General features: G+C 51.7%; 7 non-coding genes and 4 pseudogenes across 7 annotated transcripts; all 11 read left to right on the plus strand.

Annotated features, from left to right (window-relative positions):
• The first annotated feature begins 3,295 nt into the window (after positions 1-3,295).
• LOC142691199 (U2 spliceosomal RNA) lies at positions 3,296-3,484 on the plus strand. Its single transcript, XR_012859837.1, has one exon. It is a non-coding gene; the product is annotated as a U2 spliceosomal RNA (small nuclear RNA).
• Positions 3,485-4,766: 1,282 nt separating this feature from the next.
• On the plus strand, positions 4,767-4,957 carry LOC142691059 (U2 spliceosomal RNA). Its single transcript, XR_012859713.1, has one exon. It is a non-coding gene; the product is annotated as a U2 spliceosomal RNA (small nuclear RNA).
• A 1,282-nt stretch (positions 4,958-6,239) lies between these two features.
• Positions 6,240-6,430, plus strand: LOC142691060 (U2 spliceosomal RNA). Its single transcript, XR_012859714.1, has one exon. It is a non-coding gene; the product is annotated as a U2 spliceosomal RNA (small nuclear RNA).
• Positions 6,431-7,712: 1,282 nt separating this feature from the next.
• LOC142691305 (U2 spliceosomal RNA) lies at positions 7,713-7,782 on the plus strand (annotated as a pseudogene).
• Positions 7,783-8,570: 788 nt separating this feature from the next.
• Positions 8,571-8,751, plus strand: LOC142691254 (U2 spliceosomal RNA; annotated as a pseudogene).
• A 1,246-nt stretch (positions 8,752-9,997) lies between these two features.
• Positions 9,998-10,188, plus strand: LOC142691064 (U2 spliceosomal RNA). Its single transcript, XR_012859716.1, has one exon. It is a non-coding gene; the product is annotated as a U2 spliceosomal RNA (small nuclear RNA).
• A 1,290-nt stretch (positions 10,189-11,478) lies between these two features.
• Positions 11,479-11,669, plus strand: LOC142691065 (U2 spliceosomal RNA). Its single transcript, XR_012859717.1, has one exon. It is a non-coding gene; the product is annotated as a U2 spliceosomal RNA (small nuclear RNA).
• Positions 11,670-12,959: 1,290 nt separating this feature from the next.
• On the plus strand, positions 12,960-13,150 carry LOC142691066 (U2 spliceosomal RNA). The gene has a single exon (XR_012859718.1). It is a non-coding gene; the product is annotated as a U2 spliceosomal RNA (small nuclear RNA).
• A 1,290-nt stretch (positions 13,151-14,440) lies between these two features.
• LOC142691307 (U2 spliceosomal RNA) lies at positions 14,441-14,510 on the plus strand (annotated as a pseudogene).
• A 788-nt stretch (positions 14,511-15,298) lies between these two features.
• On the plus strand, positions 15,299-15,483 carry LOC142691260 (U2 spliceosomal RNA). Its single transcript, XR_012859869.1, has one exon. It is a non-coding gene; the product is annotated as a U2 spliceosomal RNA (small nuclear RNA).
• A 1,290-nt stretch (positions 15,484-16,773) lies between these two features.
• On the plus strand, positions 16,774-16,843 carry LOC142691300 (U2 spliceosomal RNA; annotated as a pseudogene).
• Positions 16,844-27,292: the final 10,449 nt, after the last annotated feature.

Here is a 27,292-nt window from a genome sequence, read left to right on the forward strand (position 1 = left end):
CCCAGCTCGCCACCACTAGGGCAGTGGTGATGGCCGGGGACTTCAACTGCCCCATCGAAGAGGATGGACGAAGTTCCGGCACTTCAAACAAACTGGATGTCAGTTCCAAACTGCTTATCGAGATGGTAGCCGAAGCATCCTTGCAGGACGTTGTGGGCTCCATGGGGATCGGCTCTGTGAACTATTCATGGAGCCGACCCGATGGCTCACTTCGTTCTCGGATTGACTTTGTGTTCACCTCCCGGGCAGTCAAGCAGCATGGGCACTCCATGGTCCCCTGCTTCTTCTCTGACCACAGGGCCATTCTCTTCCAGGGTGCCATCGGCCACGGTTTTCCTCCCGGCCCTGGCTCCTGGAAGCTGAATTGTGCCCTGCTGGAAAGAGAGGAGGTACTGGCGGAACTTAGAGACGCCTATATTGTTTGGAGGAATGATAAAGTTTTCTTTGACAAAACCTGTGACTGGTGGGAATATGTTAAAGTTGAATTTCGTTGTTTCTTTCAGGCAAAAAGTCGCCAACAGGCGTGTGAGAGGAAGAGAGACTTCAGAGAGATGCAGCGTCAGCTGCGATCCCTGCAAGACCTCCTTCAATGCGGCTGGGACGTCAGGAAGGAGCTGGAGGAAGCCAAAAAGGGCCTGAAAAGGCACTTTGAGGAGGAATCCAAGCGAATTGTCTTTCGTTCCAAGGTGGAGAACCTGGAGAAGGGTGAGAAATGTAACTCGTTCTTTTTCAGGAAACTCCATGCCGGCCACACGCCCCTGAAGGAACTCCGAGATGAGACCGGAAACATGCATTCTGGGAAGAAGGAGGTGATGGGAGTCGTCACAGACTACTACCGAAGCCTCTACTCCCGGAAAACCACTGACCCCGAAGCCGCCGATAAATTCCTGTCAGGTATCACTAATCATCTTGATCCTGCAGGTACGGAGGCTATGGATGTACCCCTGACGGTGGAGGAACTGCTCTCTGCCGCTAAATCCTTCAGACCCGGCAGGACCCCGGGCAGTGATGGTCTCCCAGCAGAGCTCTATGTAGCGCTGGGGGACTTGATCTGTCCGGACCTGCTGGAGCTCTATGAGGAGATGGTGGTGGAGGGTAGAATGCCACCGTCCTTGAGAGAAGGCATGATCACGATCTTGTATAAGCGGAAGGGGGAGAGATGTGACCTGAAAAACTGGCGTCCCATCTCTCTCCTGAACGTGGACTACAAGATCCTCGCCAAAGTATTGGCCAACAGACTGAAGGTTGTCATCGGACGGATCATCGGATCGGACCAAACCTGCGGCATTCCTGGCCGTAGGGTGGCCGACAGTCTTGCCCTGGTGAGGGACACGGTGCATTACATGCAAAGCCGCCGTACACACGCGGCCCTGGTCAGTCTGGATCAGGAGAAGGCTTTTGACCGGGTCTCTCACGAATTCATGGGTAAGGCTCTGCGTAGGCTGCGGCTTGGCAGGTTGTTCTGTTTGTATGTTAACCTGATGTATTGCGACATTTACAGCTCGGTGCTGGTGAACGGCTGGAAGACTGACCCCTTTCCTGTATCGTCGGGGGTTAGACAAGGCTGTCCTCTTTCACCTCTCCTTTTTGTTTGTGTTATAGAGCTCTTCGCAGAGGCTATCCGGCAGAATGGAGAGATCAGAGGGATCACCGCACCAGGTCCAGGACACTTCGAGGTCAAATGCTCGCTGTACATGGACGACGTGACCGTCTTCTGCACTGACCAGAGTTCGGTGACTGCACTCGTCCAGACCTGCGAGGAGTTCGGACGCGCTTCAGGGGCAAAAGTCAACTGCGGGAAGTCGGAAGCCATGCTCTTCGGAAAGTGGTACCTGCCTTCTCCTGCCTCCTTCCCGTTTACTATCAAGCCGGACTTCATCAAAATTCTGGGAGTCTGGTTCGGTAAGGAAGGTGCAGCCCTAAAGTCGTGGGAAGAACGCTTGGCCAAAGTCAACCAAAGGATCGGACTGTGGAGCCTCAGACAACTCACTATTGAGGGCAAAGCAATGGTCCTGCGTAACGAAGTCTTGCCTGTGCTACAATACACTGCACAGGCATGGCCCCCTCTTGCCACCGTCTCGAGGGCCATTACCAGGACTGTGTTTCGCTTCATCTGGGGCTCGAAAATGGACAGAGTAAAGCGGACTGTTATGTACAAGGAGCCCCGCAAAGGTGGGAAGGGTATACCCGACATTCCCACTCTGCTGCGGATCGCTTTTGTATGTGACTGTGTTCGTAGGACTCTGAGGACAGCAAACGGCTCTGCGGGCAAGGCCATGTCCCGCTACTTCCTCCTTCCCCTCTGGCGAGGTTTTGGCTGGGACAAGTGGGACAGCTCCTTCCCTTACAACTGGCACGCTCCCTGGTTCTACGGAGATGTCGTCCGGTTTGTGAGGGAGCATCAACTGGAGGGTCTTAAGCCCGACTTGTGGAAACCTAAGACGATCCACAAGCACATCAGAGCAAAGGACTCACTGGAGTCTGTTCCAGGGCTTCATGCCGACACGTTGGAGACTGTTTGGACTAACGTGTCATCTGGCAGGTTGACCAACGGGCACAAGGACATTTCATGGATGGCCATCCAGGGAGGACTGCCTCTTAGGTCATTCATGCATGCCCGCAACCTGTGCAAGACCCGGTACTGCCCCAGGTGCCCCTTCACGGAGGAAACATCTTTGCACATTTTCTGGCAGTGCCCCTTTGCACAGGGTCTGTTGAAAGCCTTGGAACATGAACTCAAGGACTCAGTACCCAGGAACAGACTGTCGTACCGCTCGGTACTTTATGGACTATTTCCTGGGAATACCACGGATGGAGCAATCCAGGAAGCCTGGCGCCTTATGAACTGCTTTAAGGACGCTATATGGTTTGCCAGGAACCGTCTGATTTTGCGGAGAGAGAGTGTGTCCGTCCAGGACTGCCGCAGGCTGATCCACAGCCTGCTCAGAGACTATTCCACCTGGGACAGCCCGGACGTCGATGAGGAAGAGGACTGATACTCCCCTTCCCCCCACTCTCCCTTCTTGTGTGTTGTCTTTCAATAAAGCTTCGGGCCTGTGATTTCCCCCTTTCCTATCCCCTCCTACCCACTCCCCTATCCCATCACTTGTCTGTAATGCTTTGTTGTTTGGCGTTAGTGAATGCAAGAATGTTAGTGTAGCATGTGGTGTAATGTATAGCATAGGCTAGCCTGTACTGTGTATTATACTGTCATGTTATGTTTGACGACTGTTATTATTTATTATTTACTGCTTCATGGCTTGCGCTGCGTCGCAGTAATGTTTGTATGATGACGATTGATTGTCAATAATGGCTAAGATCAAGTGTAGTATCTGTTCTTATCAGTTTAATATCTGATACGTCCCCTATCTGGGGACCATATATTAAATGGATTTTTAGAACAGGGAGATGGAAATAGAGCTTGCTCTGTCCACTCCACGCATTGACCTGGTATTGCAGTATTTCCAGGACCGGTGCACCCTTCCCTTATGTGTTGACTAAAATCAGATTCCAAAAGTGTTTTTTCTCTTTGCCATTGTTTCTGTCTTTCTGAAGGGATCTCCCCTTTTAATCCCATTATTTCAACACCTGTTGGACAATGCATTTGTACAGTCATGTGTGATAATGAGCTCATTTATTAAATGCAATTAATGAATACATTGCCACCTCTTGTTGTGTGTGTGTGTGTGTGTGTCTTCTGTGTTTCTGTGTTTCCGGCATTTCACATTGGAACAGCTCATTCACCTTCCTTGTCTTCTCTCCGCCCTCCCTCCCTCCCTCCTAGGTAAGTTAAAGAGCTGCACCTGAGCCAGCCACTGATTGATGCAGCACCACAGTCAAATAGTGGAGTGGAGTGGAGTAGGGGAACAGCAAACAGCCATTAAAGCAGCCAGCCGCCTACCCGCCACAATGGACCTACCTGTGTACACTAGGTGGATGTGATGGAATGTACTGTCGTCCCTACATTTCAAGAAGAAGTAAGAATTGCAGTTGCAACAAACCCTTGCTTGCCTACAAAGAGAGCAGCAATTTGGATTTGTTACTATGTTACCTGGAAGAATAACAAACTGTGCAAGGATGGAGGTTGTAGGAGCAAAGAGAAGTTGTCTGTAAAGTTGGTGGATGCCTATTTTCCATTTTGCAGTCCCTTGTCTCCCTCTTGTGGCCTCCTGGAGGCAAATAAATGTGCAAAAAAAAGACAGCCTGGCGGCCGGCTGTTGCAGTGTTGCCCTCTCAGGCAACACTGAGTGACTGACTGAGCCTCACAGTCTTATATAAAGTTCAGACGGAACTTTGCACGTGTCATAGTGGAGCCCTCAGGATTCCAGAGCCAGCTTTCTGACATCATAATGGGGCCTGCCTCAGAGATAAAAGCCTGGGCCCAGGCAGTGTTGTTCAGTGCTGCTCAGCAGGCAGCACAGGACTGGATTAAAGCTGATACAAGGTGTGAAGGAACAAGGGGTGGCTGTGGGCATGCACTTGCTGCCGCTGCCAGTGTTTATCTGCATGGCAGGAGGGCATTTGGGCGTTGCCAGGAAGGCGTTTTTATGTAGATTCCTCCTCTTTCAGCACTGCATTGTGGTGCAAGCAAAAGAAGCAAATCCTGTCTGGCTTCCTCTCCGGCCTTTATTCACCTCCCGCTTAGTAGCTGTAAATGTGTGTGAGCCTGCAGGGCCCCATGGAATTGCCTAGGAGTAGGCTGAATCGCTGCAAGGGGTGAACAGCAGTATGGGACAGGCTCGGGCAAGGCAAGGGCCGCTCGGGTTATCGCTTCTCGGCCTTTTGGCTAAGATCAAGTGTAGTATCTGTTCTTATCAGTTTAATATCTGATACGTCCCCTATCTGGGGACCATATATTAAATGGATTTTTAGAACAGGGAGATGGAAATAGAGCTTGCTCTGTCCACTCCACGCATTGACCTGGTATTGCAGTATTTCCAGGACCGGTGCACCCTTCCCTTATGTGTTGACTAAAATCAGATTCCAAAAGTGTTTTTTCTCTTTGCCATTGTTTCTGTCTTTCTGAAGGGATCTCCCCTTTTAATCCCATTATTTCAACACCTGTTGGACAATGCATTTGTACAGTCATGTGTGATAATGAGCTCATTTATTAAATGCAATTAATGAATACATTGCCACCTCTTGTTGTGTGTGTGTGTGTGTGTGTCTTCTGTGTTTCTGTGTTTCCGGCATTTCACATTGGAACAGCTCATTCACCTTCCTTGTCTTCTCTCCGCCCTCCCTCCCTCCCTCCTAGGTAAGTTAAAGAGCTGCACCTGAGCCAGCCACTGATTGATGCAGCACCACAGTCAAATAGTGGAGTGGAGTGGAGTAGGGGAACAGCAAACAGCCATTAAAGCAGCCAGCCGCCTACCCGCCACAATGGACCTACCTGTGTACACTAGGTGGATGTGATGGAATGTACTGTCGTCCCTACATTTCAAGAAGAAGTAAGAATTGCAGTTGCAACAAACCCTTGCTTGCCTACAAAGAGAGCAGCAATTTGGATTTGTTACTATGTTACCTGGAAGAATAACAAACTGTGCAAGGATGGAGGTTGTAGGAGCAAAGAGAAGTTGTCTGTAAAGTTGGTGGATGCCTATTTTCCATTTTGCAGTCCCTTGTCTCCCTCTTGTGGCCTCCTGGAGGCAAATAAATGTGCAAAAAAAAGACAGCCTGGCGGCCGGCTGTTGCAGTGTTGCCCTCTCAGGCAACACTGAGTGACTGACTGAGCCTCACAGTCTTATATAAAGTTCAGACGGAACTTTGCACGTGTCATAGTGGAGCCCTCAGGATTCCAGAGCCAGCTTTCTGACATCATAATGGGGCCTGCCTCAGAGATAAAAGCCTGGGCCCAGGCAGTGTTGTTCAGTGCTGCTCAGCAGGCAGCACAGGACTGGATTAAAGCTGATACAAGGTGTGAAGGAACAAGGGGTGGCTGTGGGCATGCACTTGCTGCCGCTGCCAGTGTTTATCTGCATGGCAGGAGGGCATTTGGGCGTTGCCAGGAAGGCGTTTTTATGTAGATTCCTCCTCTTTCAGCACTGCATTGTGGTGCAAGCAAAAGAAGCAAATCCTGTCTGGCTTCCTCTCCGGCCTTTATTCACCTCCCGCTTAGTAGCTGTAAATGTGTGTGAGCCTGCAGGGCCCCATGGAATTGCCTAGGAGTAGGCTGAATCGCTGCAAGGGGTGAACAGCAGTATGGGACAGGCTCGGGCAAGGCAAGGGCCGCTCGGGTTATCGCTTCTCGGCCTTTTGGCTAAGATCAAGTGTAGTATCTGTTCTTATCAGTTTAATATCTGATACGTCCCCTATCTGGGGACCATATATTAAATGGATTTTTAGAACAGGGAGATGGAAATAGAGCTTGCTCTGTCCACTCCACGCATTGACCTGGTATTGCAGTATTTCCAGGACCGGTGCACCCTTCCCTTATGTGTTGACTAAAATCAGATTCCAAAAGTGTTTTTTCTCTTTGCCATTGTTTCTGTCTTTCTGAAGGGATCTCCCCTTTTAATCCCATTATTTCAACACCTGTTGGACAATGCATTTGTACAGTCATGTGTGATAATGAGCTCATTTATTAAATGCAATTAATGAATACATTGCCACCTCTTGTTGTGTGTGTGTGTGTGTGTGTCTTCTGTGTTTCTGTGTTTCCGGCATTTCACATTGGAACAGCTCATTCACCTTCCTTGTCTTCTCTCCGCCCTCCCTCCCTCCCTCCTAGGTAAGTTAAAGAGCTGCACCTGAGCCAGCCACTGATTGATGCAGCACCACAGTCAAATAGTGGAGTGGAGTGGAGTAGGGGAACAGCAAACAGCCATTAAAGCAGCCAGCCGCCTACCCGCCACAATGGACCTACCTGTGTACACTAGGTGGATGTGATGGAATGTACTGTCGTCCCTACATTTCAAGAAGAAGTAAGAATTGCAGTTGCAACAAACCCTTGCTTGCCTACAAAGAGAGCAGCAATTTGGATTTGTTACTATGTTACCTGGAAGAATAACAAACTGTGCAAGGATGGAGGTTGTAGGAGCAAAGAGAAGTTGTCTGTAAAGTTGGTGGATGCCTATTTTCCATTTTGCAGTCCCTTGTCTCCCTCTTGTGGCCTCCTGGAGGCAAATAAATGTGCAAAAAAAAGACAGCCTGGCGGCCGGCTGTTGCAGTGTTGCCCTCTCAGGCAACACTGAGTGACTGACTGAGCCTCACAGTCTTATATAAAGTTCAGACGGAACTTTGCACGTGTCATAGTGGAGCCCTCAGGATTCCAGAGCCAGCTTTCTGACATCATAATGGGGCCTGCCTCAGAGATAAAAGCCTGGGCCCAGGCAGTGTTGTTCAGTGCTGCTCAGCAGGCAGCACAGGACTGGATTAAAGCTGATACAAGGTGTGAAGGAACAAGGGGTGGCTGTGGGCATGCACTTGCTGCCGCTGCCAGTGTTTATCTGCATGGCAGGAGGGCATTTGGGCGTTGCCAGGAAGGCGTTTTTATGTAGATTCCTCCTCTTTCAGCACTGCATTGTGGTGCAAGCAAAAGAAGCAAATCCTGTCTGGCTTCCTCTCCGGCCTTTATTCACCTCCCGCTTAGTAGCTGTAAATGTGTGTGAGCCTGCAGGGCCCCATGGAATTGCCTAGGAGTAGGCTGAATCGCTGCAAGGGGTGAACAGCAGTATGGGACAGGCTCGGGCAAGGCAAGGGCCGCTCGGGTTATCGCTTCTCGGCCTTTTGGCTAAGATCAAGTGTAGTACCTGCTCAAGCTGAGGTTAGTAATCATCCCTGCCGGTGGTACGTGGGCCATCGTAGGGGGATGACAGAACGCCGAGGTGAGGGCAGGGAACCACAACGGTCATCGCTCTGGTGTACGCATTTGGTTTAAAGGTACCATTTGTAGGTGACCAGGCGACCGCCGGATCGAGGTCATTAGGCCGGGTAGTTTGGAAGCCCGAGTTGCTATGTGCCCCAGGGCTGGTGACCCTGGGGTGCCCTAACTCACTGGGGGTGGGATCCCACTGAGTGAAGGCACACTTGCACGCACTCTCTTTCACGCTATATGAGCACACACCTTTATTCTCCCGGCCTTCTGGCTGGGAGATGAGGAATTTTTTTATACCTGGCGGATGTCCAGGCTGTATCACAGCGCACATCCACTTATTTAATTTTGTTTTTCACTGTGTGTTTGTCACGTTTGTCACAAGGATTTTGGGATGCGGTGCCCTTTTGGGACCCTCCTGAGGTCTAGGGGGAAAATGTGTGGCCTTCTGGTTCCTTTTTCCCCTGCAACCCGGCCTCCCTTCTTCGGAGGGGAGGTGCAACTAGGATGCAGGCTCCTAGGTGGACACTGGGGTGGCAGCCCAGGTAGAAGCCTAGGAGTGTGTTTGGGTCTCCCTAAGCTTCGGCGAGGGGGGACCATCGATCCTTGATCCTCTAGGCCTATGGTTTGGAGGGTCAGGGAATGGTTATGCGGGGCCTCTCTCTTTTAAGAGAAGGGCTGCGATAGACCGCATCCTTGTGCACTTTTTGTGTGGCACCTCTGCACTTTTTATGCACTTGGGTGATAGAAAGCACGACTCGGGCTTTCAATAAAAAAAAAAAAAATCTGTTCTTATCAGTTTAATATCTGATACGTCCCCTATCTGGGGACCATATATTAAATGGATTTTTAGAACAGGGAGATGGAAATAGAGCTTGCTCTGTCCACTCCACGCATTGACCTGGTATTGCAGTATTTCCAGGACCGGTGCACCCTTCCCTTATGTGTTGACTAAAATCAGATTCCAAAAGTGTTTTTTCTCTTTGCCATTGTTTCTGTCTTTCTGAAGGGATCTCCCCTTTTAATCCCATTATTTCAACACCTGTTGGACAATGCATTTGTACAGTCATGTGTGATAATGAGCTCATTTATTAAATGCAATTAATGAATACATTGCCACCTCTTGTTGTGTGTGTGTGTGTGTGTGTCTTCTGTGTTTCTGTGTTTCCGGCATTTCACATTGGAACAGCTCATTCACCTTCCTTGTCTTCTCTCCGCCCTCCCTCCCTCCCTCCTAGGTAAGTTAAAGAGCTGCACCTGAGCCAGCCACTGATTGATGCAGCACCACAGTCAAATAGTGGAGTGGAGTGGAGTAGGGGAACAGCAAACAGCCATTAAAGCAGCCAGCCGCCTACCCGCCACAATGGACCTACCTGTGTACACTAGGTGGATGTGATGGAATGTACTGTCGTCCCTACATTTCAAGAAGAAGTAAGAATTGCAGTTGCAACAAACCCTTGCTTGCCTACAAAGAGAGCAGCAATTTGGATTTGTTACTATGTTACCTGGAAGAATAACAAACTGTGCAAGGATGGAGGTTGTAGGAGCAAAGAGAAGTTGTCTGTAAAGTTGGTGGATGCCTATTTTCCATTTTGCAGTCCCTTGTCTCCCTCTTGTGGCCTCCTGGAGGCAAATAAATGTGCAAAAAAAAGACAGCCTGGCGGCCGGCTGTTGCAGTGTTGCCCTCTCAGGCAACACTGAGTGACTGACTGAGCCTCACAGTCTTATATAAAGTTCAGACGGAACTTTGCACGTGTCATAGTGGAGCCCTCAGGATTCCAGAGCCAGCTTTCTGACATCATAATGGGGCCTGCCTCAGAGATAAAAGCCTGGGCCCAGGCAGTGTTGTTCAGTGCTGCTCAGCAGGCAGCACAGGACTGGATTAAAGCTGATACAAGGTGTGAAGGAACAAGGGGTGGCTGTGGGCATGCACTTGCTGCCGCTGCCAGTGTTTATCTGCATGGCAGGAGGGCATTTGGGCGTTGCCAGGAAGGCGTTTTTATGTAGATTCCTCCTCTTTCAGCACTGCATTGTGGTGCAAGCAAAAGAAGCAAATCCTGTCTGGCTTCCTCTCCGGCCTTTATTCACCGGGCCCCATGGAATTGCCTAGGAGTAGGCTGAATCGCTGCAAGGGGTGAACAGCAGTATGGGACAGGCTCGGGCAAGGCAAGGGCCGCTCGGGTTATCGCTTCTCGGCCTTTTGGCTAAGATCAAGTGTAGTATCTGTTCTTATCAGTTTAATATCTGATACGTCCCCTATCTGGGGACCATATATTAAATGGATTTTTAGAACAGGGAGATGGAAATAGAGCTTGCTCTGTCCACTCCACGCATTGACCTGGTATTGCAGTATTTCCAGGACCGGTGCACCCTTCCCTTATGTGTTGACTAAAATCAGATTCCAAAAGTGTTTTTTCTCTTTGCCATTGTTTCTGTCTTTCTGAAGGGATCTCCCCTTTTAATCCCATTATTTCAACACCTGTTGGACAATGCATTTGTACAGTCATGTGTGATAATGAGCTCATTTATTAAATGCAATTAATGAATACATTGCCACCTCTTGTTGTGTGTGTGTGTGTGTGTGTGTGTGTGTCTTCTGTGTTTCTGTGTTTCCGGCATTTCACATTGGAACAGCTCATTCACCTTCCTTGTCTTCTCTCCGCCCTCCCTCCCTCCCTCCTAGGTAAGTTAAAGAGCTGCACCTGAGCCAGCCACTGATTGATGCAGCACCACAGTCAAATAGTGGAGTGGAGTGGAGTAGGGGAACAGCAAACAGCCATTAAAGCAGCCAGCCGCCTACCCGCCACAATGGACCTACCTGTGTACACTAGGTGGATGTGATGGAATGTACTGTCGTCCCTACATTTCAAGAAGAAGTAAGAATTGCAGTTGCAACAAACCCTTGCTTGCCTACAAAGAGAGCAGCAATTTGGATTTGTTACTATGTTACCTGGAAGAATAACAAACTGTGCAAGGATGGAGGTTGTAGGAGCAAAGAGAAGTTGTCTGTAAAGTTGGTGGATGCCTATTTTCCATTTTGCAGTCCCTTGTCTCCCTCTTGTGGCCTCCTGGAGGCAAATAAATGTGCAAAAAAAAGACAGCCTGGCGGCCGGCTGTTGCAGTGTTGCCCTCTCAGGCAACACTGAGTGACTGACTGAGCCTCACAGTCTTATATAAAGTTCAGACGGAACTTTGCACGTGTCATAGTGGAGCCCTCAGGATTCCAGAGCCAGCTTTCTGACATCATAATGGGGCCTGCCTCAGAGATAAAAGCCTGGGCCCAGGCAGTGTTGTTCAGTGCTGCTCAGCAGGCAGCACAGGACTGGATTAAAGCTGATACAAGGTGTGAAGGAACAAGGGGTGGCTGTGGGCATGCACTTGCTGCCGCTGCCAGTGTTTATCTGCATGGCAGGAGGGCATTTGGGCGTTGCCAGGAAGGCGTTTTTATGTAGATTCCTCCTCTTTCAGCACTGCATTGTGGTGCAAGCAAAAGAAGCAAATCCTGTCTGGCTTCCTCTCCGGCCTTTATTCACCTCCCGCTTAGTAGCTGTAAATGTGTGTGAGCCTGCAGGGCCCCATGGAATTGCCTAGGAGTAGGCTGAATCGCTGCAAGGGGTGAACAGCAGTATGGGACAGGCTCGGGCAAGGCAAGGGCCGCTCGGGTTATCGCTTCTCGGCCTTTTGGCTAAGATCAAGTGTAGTATCTGTTCTTATCAGTTTAATATCTGATACGTCCCCTATCTGGGGACCATATATTAAATGGATTTTTAGAACAGGGAGATGGAAATAGAGCTTGCTCTGTCCACTCCACGCATTGACCTGGTATTGCAGTATTTCCAGGACCGGTGCACCCTTCCCTTATGTGTTGACTAAAATCAGATTCCAAAAGTGTTTTTTCTCTTTGCCATTGTTTCTGTCTTTCTGAAGGGATCTCCCCTTTTAATCCCATTATTTCAACACCTGTTGGACAATGCATTTGTACAGTCATGTGTGATAATGAGCTCATTTATTAAATGCAATTAATGAATACATTGCCACCTCTTGTTGTGTGTGTGTGTGTGTGTGTGTGTGTGTCTTCTGTGTTTCTGTGTTTCCGGCATTTCACATTGGAACAGCTCATTCACCTTCCTTGTCTTCTCTCCGCCCTCCCTCCCTCCCTCCTAGGTAAGTTAAAGAGCTGCACCTGAGCCAGCCACTGATTGATGCAGCACCACAGTCAAATAGTGGAGTGGAGTGGAGTAGGGGAACAGCAAACAGCCATTAAAGCAGCCAGCCGCCTACCCGCCACAATGGACCTACCTGTGTACACTAGGTGGATGTGATGGAATGTACTGTCGTCCCTACATTTCAAGAAGAAGTAAGAATTGCAGTTGCAACAAACCCTTGCTTGCCTACAAAGAGAGCAGCAATTTGGATTTGTTACTATGTTACCTGGAAGAATAACAAACTGTGCAAGGATGGAGGTTGTAGGAGCAAAGAGAAGTTGTCTGTAAAGTTGGTGGATGCCTATTTTCCATTTTGCAGTCCCTTGTCTCCCTCTTGTGGCCTCCTGGAGGCAAATAAATGTGCAAAAAAAAGACAGCCTGGCGGCCGGCTGTTGCAGTGTTGCCCTCTCAGGCAACACTGAGTGACTGACTGAGCCTCACAGTCTTATATAAAGTTCAGACGGAACTTTGCACGTGTCATAGTGGAGCCCTCAGGATTCCAGAGCCAGCTTTCTGACATCATAATGGGGCCTGCCTCAGAGATAAAAGCCTGGGCCCAGGCAGTGTTGTTCAGTGCTGCTCAGCAGGCAGCACAGGACTGGATTAAAGCTGATACAAGGTGTGAAGGAACAAGGGGTGGCTGTGGGCATGCACTTGCTGCCGCTGCCAGTGTTTATCTGCATGGCAGGAGGGCATTTGGGCGTTGCCAGGAAGGCGTTTTTATGTAGATTCCTCCTCTTTCAGCACTGCATTGTGGTGCAAGCAAAAGAAGCAAATCCTGTCTGGCTTCCTCTCCGGCCTTTATTCACCTCCCGCTTAGTAGCTGTAAATGTGTGTGAGCCTGCAGGGCCCCATGGAATTGCCTAGGAGTAGGCTGAATCGCTGCAAGGGGTGAACAGCAGTATGGGACAGGCTCGGGCAAGGCAAGGGCCGCTCGGGTTATCGCTTCTCGGCCTTTTGGCTAAGATCAAGTGTAGTATCTGTTCTTATCAGTTTAATATCTGATACGTCCCCTATCTGGGGACCATATATTAAATGGATTTTTAGAACAGGGAGATGGAAATAGAGCTTGCTCTGTCCACTCCACGCATTGACCTGGTATTGCAGTATTTCCAGGACCGGTGCACCCTTCCCTTATGTGTTGACTAAAATCAGATTCCAAAAGTGTTTTTTCTCTTTGCCATTGTTTCTGTCTTTCTGAAGGGATCTCCCCTTTTAATCCCATTATTTCAACACCTGTTGGACAATGCATTTGTACAGTCATGTGTGATAATGAGCTCATTTATTAAATGCAATTAATGAATACATTGCCACCTCTTGTTGTGTGTGTGTGTGTGTGTGTGTGTGTGTCTTCTGTGTTTCTGTGTTTCCGGCATTTCACATTGGAACAGCTCATTCACCTTCCTTGTCTTCTCTCCGCCCTCCCTCCCTCCCTCCTAGGTAAGTTAAAGAGCTGCACCTGAGCCAGCCACTGATTGATGCAGCACCACAGTCAAATAGTGGAGTGGAGTGGAGTAGGGGAACAGCAAACAGCCATTAAAGCAGCCAGCCGCCTACCCGCCACAATGGACCTACCTGTGTACACTAGGTGGATGTGATGGAATGTACTGTCGTCCCTACATTTCAAGAAGAAGTAAGAATTGCAGTTGCAACAAACCCTTGCTTGCCTACAAAGAGAGCAGCAATTTGGATTTGTTACTATGTTACCTGGAAGAATAACAAACTGTGCAAGGATGGAGGTTGTAGGAGCAAAGAGAAGTTGTCTGTAAAGTTGGTGGATGCCTATTTTCCATTTTGCAGTCCCTTGTCTCCCTCTTGTGGCCTCCTGGAGGCAAATAAATGTGCAAAAAAAAGACAGCCTGGCGGCCGGCTGTTGCAGTGTTGCCCTCTCAGGCAACACTGAGTGACTGACTGAGCCTCACAGTCTTATATAAAGTTCAGACGGAACTTTGCACGTGTCATAGTGGAGCCCTCAGGATTCCAGAGCCAGCTTTCTGACATCATAATGGGGCCTGCCTCAGAGATAAAAGCCTGGGCCCAGGCAGTGTTGTTCAGTGCTGCTCAGCAGGCAGCACAGGACTGGATTAAAGCTGATACAAGGTGTGAAGGAACAAGGGGTGGCTGTGGGCATGCACTTGCTGCCGCTGCCAGTGTTTATCTGCATGGCAGGAGGGCATTTGGGCGTTGCCAGGAAGGCGTTTTTATGTAGATTCCTCCTCTTTCAGCACTGCATTGTGGTGCAAGCAAAAGAAGCAAATCCTGTCTGGCTTCCTCTCCGGCCTTTATTCACCTCCCGCTTAGTAGCTGTAAATGTGTGTGAGCCTGCAGGGCCCCATGGAATTGCCTAGGAGTAGGCTGAATCGCTGCAAGGGGTGAACAGCAGTATGGGACAGGCTCGGGCAAGGCAAGGGCCGCTCGGGTTATCGCTTCTCGGCCTTTTGGCTAAGATCAAGTGTAGTACCTGCTCAAGCTGAGGTTAGTAATCATCCCTGCCGGTGGTACGTGGGCCATCGTAGGGGGATGACAGAACGCCGAGGTGAGGGCAGGGAACCACAACGGTCATCGCTCTGGTGTACGCATTTGGTTTAAAGGTACCATTTGTAGGTGACCAGGCGACCGCCGGATCGAGGTCAGGAGGTCGGGTAGTTTGAAAGCCCGAGTTGCTATGTGCCCCAGGGCTGGTGACCCTGGGGTGCCCTAACTCACTGGGGGTGGGATCCCACTGAGTGAAGGCACACTTGCACGCACTCTTCTTTCACACTTTTAAGCACACACCTTTATTCTCCCGGCCTTCTGGCTGGGAGATGAGGAATTTTTATATACCTGGCGGATGTCCAGGCTGTATCACAGCGCACATCCACTTATTTAATTTTGTTTTTCACTGTGTGTTTGTCACGTTTGTCACAAGGATTTTGGGATGCGGTGCCCTTTTGGGACCCTCCTGAGGTCTAGGGGGAAAATGTGTGGCCTTCTGGTTCCTTTTTCCCCTGCAACCCGGCCTCCCTTCTTCGGAGGGGAGGTGCAACTAGGATGCAGGCTCCTAGGTGGACACTGGGGTGGCAGCCCAGGTAGAAGCCTAGGAGTGTGTTTGGGTCTCCCTAAGCTTCGGCGAGGGGGGACCATCGATCCTTGATCCTCTAGGCCTATGGTTTGGAGGGTCAGGGAATGGTTATGCGGGGCCTCTCTCTTTTAAGAGAAGGGCTGCGATAGACCGCATCCTTGTGCACTTTTTGTGTGGCACCTCTGCACTTTTTATGCACTTGGGTGATAGAAAGCACGGCTCGGGCTTTCAATAAAAAAAAAAAAAAAAAATCTGTTCTTATCAGTTTAATATCTGATACGTCCCCTATCTGGGGACCATATATTAAATGGATTTTTAGAACAGGGAGATGGAAATAGAGCTTGCTCTGTCCACTCCACGCATTGACCTGGTATTGCAGTATTTCCAGGACCGGTGCACCCTTCCCTTATGTGTTGACTAAAATCAGATTCCAAAAGTGTTTTTTCTCTTTGCCATTGTTTCTGTCTTTCTGAAGGGATCTCCCCTTTTAATCCCATTATTTCAACACCTGTTGGACAATGCATTTGTACAGTCATGTGTGATAATGAGCTCATTTATTAAATGCAATTAATGAATACATTGCCACCTCTTGTTGTGTGTGTGTGTGTGTGTGTGTGTGTGTCTTCTGTGTTTCTGTGTTTCCGGCATTTCACATTGGAACAGCTCATTCACCTTCCTTGTCTTCTCTCCGCCCTCCCTCCCTCCCTCCTAGGTAAGTTAAAGAGCTGCACCTGAGCCAGCCACTGATTGATGCAGCACCACAGTCAAATAGTGGAGTGGAGTGGAGTAGGGGAACAGCAAACAGCCATTAAAGCAGCCAGCCGCCTACCCGCCACAATGGACCTACCTGTGTACACTAGGTGGATGTGATGGAATGTACTGTCGTCCCTACATTTCAAGAAGAAGTAAGAATTGCAGTTGCAACAAACCCTTGCTTGCCTACAAAGAGAGCAGCAATTTGGATTTGTTACTATGTTACCTGGAAGAATAACAAACTGTGCAAGGATGGAGGTTGTAGGAGCAAAGAGAAGTTGTCTGTAAAGTTGGTGGATGCCTATTTTCCATTTTGCAGTCCCTTGTCTCCCTCTTGTGGCCTCCTGGAGGCAAATAAATGTGCAAAAAAAAGACAGCCTGGCGGCCGGCTGTTGCAGTGTTGCCCTCTCAGGCAACACTGAGTGACTGACTGAGCCTCACAGTCTTATATAAAGTTCAGACGGAACTTTGCACGTGTCATAGTGGAGCCCTCAGGATTCCAGAGCCAGCTTTCTGACATCATAATGGGGCCTGCCTCAGAGATAAAAGCCTGGGCCCAGGCAGTGTTGTTCAGTGCTGCTCAGCAGGCAGCACAGGACTGGATTAAAGCTGATACAAGGTGTGAAGGAACAAGGGGTGGCTGTGGGCATGCACTTGCTGCCGCTGCCAGTGTTTATCTGCATGGCAGGAGGGCATTTGGGCGTTGCCAGGAAGGCGTTTTTATGTAGATTCCTCCTCTTTCAGCACTGCATTGTGGTGCAAGCAAAAGAAGCAAATCCTGTCTGGCTTCCTCTCCGGCCTTTATTCACCTCCCGCTTAGTAGCTGTAAATGTGTGTGAGCCTGCAGGGCCCCATGGAATTGCCTAGGAGTAGGCTGAATCGCTGCAAGGGGTGAACAGCAGTATGGGACAGGCTCGGGCAAGGCAAGGGCCGCTCGGGTTATCGCTTCTCGGCCTTTTGGCTAAGATCAAGTGTAGTACCTGCTCAAGCTGAGGTTAGTAATCATCCCTGCCGGTGGTTGATGCGCCATCGTAGGGGGATGACAGAACGCCGAGGTGAGGGCAGGGAACCACAACGGTCATCGCTCTGGTGTACGCATTTGGTTTAAAGGTACCATTTGTAGGTGACCAGGCGACTGCCGGATCGAGGTCATTAGGTCGGGTAGTTTGGAAGCCCGAGTTGCTATGTGCCCCAGGGATGGTGACCCTGGGGTGCCCTAACTCACTGGGGGTGGGATCCCACTGAGTGAAGGCACACTTGCACGCACTCTCTTTCACGCTATATGAGCACACACCTTTATTCTCCCGGCCTTCTGGCTGGGAGATGAGGAATTTTTTATACCTGGCGGATGTCCAGGCTGTATCACAGCGCACATCCACTTATTTAATTTTGTTTTTCACTGTGTGTTTGTCACGTTTTGTCACAAGGATTTTGGGATGCGGTGCCCTTTTGGGACCCTCCTGAGGTCTAGGGGGAAAATGTGTGGCCATCAGGTTCCGTTTTCCCCTGCAACCCGGCCTCCCTTCTTCGGAAGGGAGGTGCACCTTTGATGCAGGCTCCAAGGTGGACACTGGGGTGGCAGCCCAGGTAGAAGCCTTGGAGTGTTGTTGGGTCTCCCTAAGCTTCGGCGAGGGGGGATCATCGATCCTTGATCCTCTAGGCCTAAGGCTTGGAGGGTCGAGGAATGGTTATGCGGGGCCTCTCTCTTTTAAGAGAAGGGCTGCGATAGACCGCATCCTTGTGCACTTTTTGTGTGGCACCTCTGCACTTTTTATGCACTTGGGTGATAGAAAGCACGACTCGGGCTTTCAAAAAAAAAAAAAAAAAAATCTGTTCTTATCAGTCCTTGTAAGGATAGATAGCTCGGAGAACCACTGGGGGCTATAAACACTAGCTTAGCGATCCAAGAGCGTTCCAGACGAAGCCGGCGACGAACTGCGGAGAAGAACCACCGAAGACGAAGATCCAGAAGGGAGAAGCCGCCATCGGGGAAGAAGCTCCGGGAGATCGCTGCCGGGAAGAAGGAGAACTGCGACAGAGACCTTCGGAGAAGAGCCGCTGCTGAAGGGGATCTTTGAAGAAGCTCGGCCGCAGAAGAAGCTCGACGAGGAACCGCTGCGGAAGAAATTTCGTGGAAGAACCTCGGCCAGCAAGGAGAAGATTTGCATAGCTCCGCCCCCTTCGGGAAAGAGCTATCGAAGATCCTCCCCAAGCGACAGGAACAGCTGGAAGAAGCCATGGCCTCAACCAGCAACCCTGCCACCCAGAAGAAGAAGGCTGATGGACCAGGTGAGCCGACCCAGGCCAGGACATCTCCTCCTGAAGCCTCCTCAAGCCAACAGGCCACCAGGAAGCCGAACCAGGCTGCTCCAACCCTGGAGCCCTGGATGAAGCAGACGGTGGCCCTGAAGCTGAAGGAGGTGGACGGGAGAGTGCCGGACATGACGGAAGAAGTGTTCTGCCAGAAGATGCTCCTGGACCAGGGCTTCGCTAAGCCGGAGACCATCAGCATCCAGGCCTTCATGACCGGGATGTTCTTCGTGACCTTCGCTTCGATCAACATCTGCAGAAGGTACTGGGAGATGGTGAAAGCGGCGAGGCCTGAATCCCCTTTCTCTCGCTTTGTGGGCAACTGCCCTGTCCAAAGAGAGGAAAGGCGGGTGACGGTCTCAATGCGGAACCCACACACCCCCGGCAAAGACATCACCACGCTCCTGAAGCGGTTCTGCACAGTGGTGAGGGAACCCACCCACATCCTGAACGGACTCGGCTTCTGGACTGGCAAGTGGTCGGTAATCGTCCGACTGAACAAGGATTCGAGCGCGGAAGACGGCCTCCAGCACCTGCCCCAGTCATTCTCGCTGGGCAACTCCTACGGCCTCATCTACTACCCGGACATGCCGCAGATCTGCAGGAGATGCAGCAAGAAGGGTCATTCGGTGAAGGACTGCAAGGAGGACGCCTGCAAGAACTGCCGGGTAACAGGACACGAGACCAAAGACTGCCCGAAACGGACAATGTGCAACCTCTGCGGACAAGCAGCCCACTCCTACAAGGACTGCCCGAAGAGGGATCGATCCTGGGCAACTGTAGCGGCGAAAGCTCCGGCCAGAGGGAACCCCGCCCCAGCCAGAGCTCCAGCGGCGCAGAAGACCGGGAATAAGAAGGATGGTAAGAAGACGACAGTCCCTCCCCCCACTCTCCCGGCCCTCCCTCGCCCTACCCCTCCCACCCTCCCTCGCCCAGCCCTCCCCACCCCCCCGTCCCCAACCCCTGTCACCCCCACTGAGGCTCTCACCTTCTCCTACCCACCCATCTCAGTGGTCCTGTCACCTGCACCTCTCCCAACCCAGCCTCCCTTCTCCCCAGCTCCAGCAGCACTAACATCTTCCCCTCCAGCTGCTGGAGTCCTCTCCCTGGAGGATTTTCCCCCTCTTGTCTCCTCAGGCGCCATCCAGAGGAAGAGAAAGGTGAGGGACAGCCCAGCGGCTGAGTCCTCAAAGCGACAAGTCGTGGAAATCTGCGAAGATTCCCTTGCGCAGCAGGAGGAAATGGAGCAGATGGTGGAGGAACTCGTGTCTGAACCTGAGGTCATCGACTTCACAACAGACATCCAGGTGGCTACAATCCTGGAACAATTTCTGTCAGAGGGCCTGCTGGATCTTTCGGACCCGCCAGGCGAGGAGGATCCGCCCGACCGGACTGGTAACTAAGGTGTATCGTTTGCACTAACCTTCTTTATTCTCCCCCATGGCTGCTAAACTTAACATCTTTAGCCTCAATGTGAGGAGTGTTAGAGATAGGACTAGATGTCAGATGGTGCTAACTTTTCTTTCCAAGCAGTCGAGTGATGTATTTATGCTGCAGGAATGTACTCTCCCCTCTTCCAGGTCATACCATCATCTGGCCAGGCAGTGGACCCATGGCCCGTCCTACTGGTCTGGTGGGGGCGACTGTAAGTCTGCAGGGGTTGCCATCCTGATTAGGGGAAGCGTATTTACTGTTGACTCTGTCCAGGAGCTCGCCTGTGGCCGCTTGTTGGTCGTAGACGGTTCCTGGGCAGGAGAGCCGATTAGGCTCATCAACGTATACGCTCCCCCTATGAAGGCTGAGCGCCTGGAACTATTCCAGACCCTGCGGACCCAGCTCGCCACCACTAGGGCAGTGGTGATGGCCGGGGACTTCAACTGCCCCATCGAAGAGGATGGACGAAGTTCCGGCACTTCAATCAAACTGGATGTCAGTTCCAAACTGCTTATCGAGATGGTAACCGAAGCATCCTTGCAGGACGTTGTGGGCTCCATGGGGATCGGCTCTGTGAACTATTCATGGAGCCGACCCGATGGCTCACTTCGTTCTCGGATTGACTTTGTGTTCACCTCCCGGGCAGTCAAGCAGCATGGGCACTCCATGGTCCCCTGCTTCTTCTCTGACCACAGGGCCATTCTCTTCCAGGGTGCCATCGGCCACGGTTTTCCTCCCGGCCCTGGCTCCTGGAAGCTGAATTGTGCCCTGCTGGAAAGAGAGGAGGTACTGGCGGAACTTAGAGACGCCTATATTGTTTGGAGGAATGATAAAGTTTTCTTTGACAAAACCTGTGACTGGTGGGAATATGTTAAAGTTGAATTTCGTTGTTTCTTTCAGGCAAAAAGTCGTCAATAGGCGTGTGAGAGGAAGAGAGACTTCAGAGAGATGCAGCGTCAGCTGCGATCCCTGCAAGACCTCCTTCAATGCGGCTGGGACGTCAGGAAGGAGCTGGAGGAAGCCAAAAAGGGCCTGAAAAGGCACTTTGAGGAGGAATCCAAGCGAATTGTCTTTCGTTCCAAGGTGGAGAACCTGGAGAAGGGTGAGAAATGTAACTCGTTCTTTTTCAGGAAACTCCATGCCGGCCACACGCCCCTGAAGGAACTCCGAGATGAGACCGGAAACATGCATTCTGGGAAGAAGGAGGTGATGGGAGTCGTCACAGACTACTACCGAAACCTCTACTCCCGGAAAACCACTGACCCCGAAGCCGCCGATAAATTCCTGTCAGGTATCACTAATCATCTTGATCCTGCAGGTACGGAGGCTATGGATGTACCCCTGACGGTGGAGGAACTGCTCTCTGCCGCTAAATCCTTCAGACCCGGCAGGACCCCGGGCAGTGATGGTCTCCCAGCAGAGCTCTATGTAGCGCTGGGGGACTTGATCTGTCCGGACCTGCTGGAGCTCTATGAGGAGATGGTGGTGGAGGGTAGAATGCCACCGTCCTTGAGAGAAGGCATGATCACGATCTTGTATAAGCGGAAGGGGGAGAGATGTGACCTGAAAAACTGGCGTCCCATCTCTCTCCTGAACGTGGACTACAAGATCCTCGCCAAAGTATTGACCAACAGACTGAAGGTTGTCATCGGACAGATCATCGGATCGGACCAAACCTGCGGCATTCCTGGCCGCAGGGTGGCCGACAGTCTTGCCCTGGTGAGGGACACGGTGCATTACATGCAAAGCCGCCGTACACACGCGGCCCTGGTCAGTCTAGATCAGGAGAAGGCTTTTGACCGGGTCTCTCACGAATTCATGGGTAAGGCTCTGCGTAGGCTGCGGCTTGGCAGGTTGTTCTGTTTGTATGTTAACCTGATGTATTGCGACATTTACAGCTCGGTGCTGGTGAACGGCTGGAAGACTGACCCCTTTCCTGTATCGTCGGGGGTTAGACAAGGCTGTCCTCTTTCACCTCTCCTTTTTGTTTGTGTTATAGAGCTCTTCGCAGAGGCTATCCGGCAGAATGGAGAGATCAGAGGGATCACCGCACCAGGTCCAGGACACTTCGAGGTCAAATGCTCGCTGTACATGGACGACGTGACCGTCTTCTGCGCTGACCAGAGTTCGGTGACTGCACTCGTCCAGACCTGTGAGGAGTTCGGACGCGCTTCAGGGGCAAAAGTCAACTGCGGGAAGTCGGAAGCCATGCTCTTCGGAAAGTGGTACCTGCCTTCTCCTGCCTCCTTCCCGTTTACTATCAAGCCGGACTTCATCAAAATTCTGGGAGTCTGGTTCGGTAAGGAAGGTGCAGCCCTAAAGTCGTGGGAAGAACGCTTGGCCAAAGTCAACCAAAGGATCGGACTGTGGAGCCTCAGACAACTCACTATTGAGGGCAAAGCAATGGTCCTGCGTAACGAAGTCTTGCCTGTGCTACAATACACTGCACAGGCATGGCCCCCTCTTGCAACGGTCTCGAGGGCCATTACCAGGACTGTGTTTCGCTTCATCTGGGGCTCGAAAATGGACAGAGTAAAGCGGACTGTTATGTACAAGGAGCCCCGCAAAGGTGGGAAGGGTATACCCGACATTCCCACTCTGCTGCGGATCGCTTTTGCATGTGACTGTGTTCGCAGGACTCTGAGGACAGCAAACGGCTCTGCGGGCAAGGCCATGTCCCGCTACTTCCTCCTTCCCCTCTGGCGAGGTTTTGGCTGGGACAAGTGGGACAGCTCCTTCCCTTACAACTGGCACGCTCCCTGGTTCTACGGAGATGTTGTCCGGTTTGTGAGGGAGCATCAACTGGAGGGTCTTAAGCCCGACTTGTGGAAACCTAAGACGATCCACAAGCACATCAGAGCAAAGGACTCACTGGAGTTTGTTCCAGGGCTTCATGCCGACACGTTGGAGACTGTTTGGACTAACGTGTCATCTGGCAGGTTGACCAACGGGCACAAGGACATTTCATGGATGGCCATCCAGGGAGGACTGCCTCTTAGGTCATTCATGCATGCCCGCAACCTGTGCAAGACCCGGTACTGCCCCAGGTGCCCCTTCACGGAGGAAACATCTTTGCACATTTTCTGGCAGTGCCCCTTTGCACAGGGTCTGTTGAAAGCCTTGGAACATGAACTCAAGGACTCAGTACCCAGGAACAGACTGTCGTACCGCTCGGTACTTTATGGACTATTTCCTGGGAATACCACGGATGGAGCAATCCAGGAAGCCTGGCGCCTTATGAACTGCTTTAAGGACGCTATATGGTTTGCCAGAAACCGTCTGATTTTGCGGAGAGAGAGTGTGTCCGTCCAGGACTGCCGCAGGCTGATCCACAGCCTGCTCAGAGACTATTCCACCTGGGACAGCCCGGACGTCGATGAGGAAGAGGACTGATACTCCCCTTCCCCCCACTCTCCCTTCTTGTGTGTTGTCTTTCAATAAAGCTTCGGGCCTGTGATTTCCCCCTTCCCTATCCCCTCCTACCCACTCCCCTATCCCATCACTTGTCTGTAATGCTTTGTTGTTTGGCTTTAGCGAATGCAAGAATGTTAGTGTAGCATGTGGTGTAATGTATAGCATAGGCTAGCCTGTACTGTGTATTATACTGTCATGTTATGTTTGACGACTGTTATTATTTATTATTTGCTGCTTCATGGCTTGCGCTGCGTCGCAGTAATGTTTGTATGATGACGATTGATTGTCAATAAAGCATTTTTCAATCAAAAAATCTGTTCTTATCAGTCCTTGTAAGGATAGATAGCTCGGAGAACCACTGGGGGCTATAAACACTAGCTTAGCGATCCAAGAGCGTTCCAGACGAAGCCGGCGACGAACTGCGGAGAAGAACCAGCGAAGACGACGATCCAGAAGGGAGAAGCCGCCATCGGGGAAGAAGCTCCGGGAGATCGCTGCCGGGAAGAAGAAGGAGAACTGCGACAGAGACCTTCGGAGAAGAGCCGCTGCTGAAGGGGATCTTTGAAGAAGCTCGGCCGCAGAAGAAGCTCGACGAGGAACCGCTGCGGAAGAAATTTCGTGGAAGAACCTCGGCCAGCAAGGAGAAGATTTGCATAGCTCCGCCCCCTTCGGGAAAGAGCTATCGAAGATCCTCCCCAAGCGACAGGAACAGCTGGAAGAAGCCATGGCCTCAACCAGCAACCCTGCCACCCAGAAGAAGAAGGCTGATGGACCAGGTGAGCCGACCCAGGCCAGGACATCTCCTCCTGAAGCCTCCTCAAGCCAACAGGCCACCAGGAAGCCGAACCAGGCTGCTCCAACCCTGGAGCCCTGGATGAAGCAGACTGTGGCCCTGAAGCTGAAGGAGGTGGACGGGAGAGTGCCGGACATGACGGAAGAAGTGTTCTGCCAGAAGATGCTCCTGGACCAGGGCTTCGCTAAGCCGGAGACCATCAGCATCCAGGCCTTCATGACCGGGATGTTCTTCGTGACCTTCGCTTCGATCAACATCTGCAGAAGGTACTGGGAGATGGTGAAAGCGGCGAGGCCTGAATCCCCTTTCTCTCGCTTTGTGGGCAACTGCCCTGTCCAAAGAGAGGAAAGGCGGGTGACGGTCTCAATGCGGAACCCACACACCCCCGGCAAAGACATCACCACGCTCCTGAAGCGGTTCTGCACAGTGGTGAGGGAACCCACCCACATCCTGAACGGACTCGGCTTCTGGACTGGCAAGTGGTCGGTAATCGTCCGACTGAACAAGGATTCGAGCGCGGAAGACGGCCTCCAGCACCTGCCCCAGTCATTCTCGCTGGGCAACTCCTACGGCCTCATCTACTACCCGGACATGCCGCAGATCTGCAGGAGATGCAGCAAGAAGGGTCATTCGGTGAAGGACTGCAAGGAGGACGCCTGCAAGAACTGCCGGGTAACAGGACACGAGACCAAAGACTGCCCGAAACGGACAATGTGCAACCTCTGCGGACAAGCAGCCCACTCCTACAAGGACTGCCCGAAGAGGGATCGATCCTGGGCAACTGTAGCGGCGAAAGCTCCGGCCAGAGGGAACCCCGCCCCAGCCAGAGCTCCAGCGGCGCAGAAGACCGGGAATAAGAAGGATGGTAAGAAGACGACAGTCCCTCCCCCCCGTCTCCCGGCCCTCCCTCGCCCTACCCTTCCCACCCTCCCTCTCCCGGCCCTCCCCACCCCCCCGTCCCCAACCCCTGTCACCCCCACTGAGGCTCTAACCTTCTCCTACCCACCCATCTCAGTGGTCCTGTCACCTGCACCTCTCCCAACCCAGCCTCCCTTCTCCCCAGCTCCAGCAGCACTAACATCTTCCCCTCCAGCTGCTGGAGTCCTCTCCCTGGAGGATTTTCCCCCTCTTGTCTCCTCAGGTGCCATCCAGAGGAAGAGAAAGGTGAGGGACAGCCCAGCTGCTGAGTCCTCAAAGCGACAAGTCGTAGAAATCTGCGAAGATTCCCTTGCGCAGCAGGAGGAAATGGAGCAGATGGTGGAGGAACTCGTGTCTGAACCTGAGGTCATCGACTTCACAACAGACATCCAGGTGGCTACAATCCTGGAACAATTTTTGTCAGAGGGCCTGCTGGATCTTTCGGACCCGCCAGGAGAGGAGGATCCGCCCGACCGGACTGGTAACTAAGGTGTATCGTTTGCACTAACCTTCTTTATTCTCCCCCATGGCTGCTAAACTTAACATCTTTAGCCTCAATGTGAGGAGTGTTAGAGATAGGACTAGATGTCAGATGGTGCTAACTTTTCTTTCCAAGCAGTCGAGTGATGTATTTATGCTGCAGGAATGTACTCTCCCCTCTTCCAGGTCATACCATCATCTGGCCAGGCAGTGGACCCATGGCCCGTCCTACTGGTCTGGTGGGGGCGACTGTAAGTCTGCAGGGGTTGCCATCCTGATTAGGGGAAGCGTATTTACTGTTGACTCTGTCCAGGAGCTCGCCTGCGGCCGCTTGTTGGTCGTAGACGGTTCCTGGGCAGGAGAGCCGATTAGGCTCATCAACGTGTACGCTCCCCCTATGAAGGCTGAGCGCCTGGAACTATTCCAGACCCTGCGGACCCAGCTCGCCACCACTAGGGCAGTGGTGATGGCCGGGGACTTCAACTGCCCCATCGAAGAGGATGGACGAAGTTCCGGCACTTCAAACAAACTGGATGTCAGTTCCAAACTGCTTATCGAGATGGTAGCCGAAGCATCCTTGCAGGACGTTGTGGGCTCCATGGGGATCGGCTCTGTGAACTATTCATGGAGCCGACCCGATGGCTCACTTCGTTCTCGGATTGACTTTGTGTTCACCTCCCGGGCAGTCAAGCAGCATGGGCACTCCATGGTCCCCTGCTTCTTCTCTGACCACAGGGCCATTCTCTTCCAGGGTGCCATCGGCCACGGTTTTCCTCCCGGCCCTGGCTCCTGGAAGCTGAATTGTGCCCTGCTGGAAAGAGAGGAGGTACTGGCGGAACTTAGAGACGCCTATATTGTTTGGAGGAATGATAAAGTTTTCTTTGACAAAACCTGTGACTGGTGGGAATATGTTAAAGTTGAATTTCGTTGTTTCTTTCAGGCAAAAAGTCGCCAACAGGCGTGTGAGAGGAAGAGAGACTTCAGAGAGATGCAGCGTCAGCTGCGATCCCTGCAAGACCTCCTTCAATGCGGCTGGGACGTCAGGAAGGAGCTGGAGGAAGCCAAAAAGGGCCTGAAAAGGCACTTTGAGGAGGAATCCAAGCGAATTGTCTTTCGTTCCAAGGTGGAGAACCTGGAGAAGGGTGAGAAATGTAACTCGTTCTTTTTCAGGAAACTCCATGCCGGCCACACGCCCCTGAAGGAACTCCGAGATGAGACCGGAAACATGCATTCTGGGAAGAAGGAGGTGATGGGAGTCGTCACAGACTACTACCGAAGCCTCTACTCCCGGAAAACCACTGACCCCGAAGCCGCCGATAAATTCCTGTCAGGTATCACTAATCATCTTGATCCTGCAGGTACGGAGGCTATGGATGTACCCCTGACGGTGGAGGAACTGCTCTCTGCCGCTAAATCCTTCAGACCCGGCAGGACCCCGGGCAGTGATGGTCTCCCAGCAGAGCTCTATGTAGCGCTGGGGGACTTGATCTGTCCGGACCTGCTGGAGCTCTATGAGGAGATGGTGGTGGAGGGTAGAATGCCACCGTCCTTGAGAGAAGGCATGATCACGATCTTGTATAAGCGGAAGGGGGAGAGATGTGACCTGAAAAACTGGCGTCCCATCTCTCTCCTGAACGTGGACTACAAGATCCTCGCCAAAGTATTGACCAACAGACTGAAGGTTGTCATCGGACAGATCATCGGATCGGACCAAACCTGCGGCATTCCTGGCCGTAGGGTGGCCAACAGTCTTGCCCTGGTGAGGGACACGGTGCATTACATGCAAAGCCGCCGTACACACGCGGCCCTGGTCAGTCTGGATCAGGAGAAGGCTTTTGACCGGGTCTCTCACGAATTCATGGGTAAGGCTCTGCGTAGGCTGCGGCTTGGCAGGTTGTTCTGTTTGTATGTTAACCTGATGTATTGCGACATTTACAGCTCGGTGCTGGTGAACGGCTGGAAGACTGACCCCTTTCCTGTATCGTCGGGGGTTAGACAAGGCTGTCCTCTTTCACCTCTCCTTTTTGTTTGTGTTATAGAGCTCTTCGCAGAGGCTATCCGGCAGAATGGAGAGATCAGAGGGATCACCGCACCAGGTCCAGGACACTTCG

This window comes from Rhinoderma darwinii (genome assembly GCF_050947455.1).
Source record: "Rhinoderma darwinii isolate aRhiDar2 chromosome 5 unlocalized genomic scaffold, aRhiDar2.hap1 SUPER_5_unloc_36, whole genome shotgun sequence".
In the NCBI taxonomy this organism is placed as follows: Eukaryota; Metazoa; Chordata; class Amphibia; order Anura; family Rhinodermatidae; genus Rhinoderma; species Rhinoderma darwinii.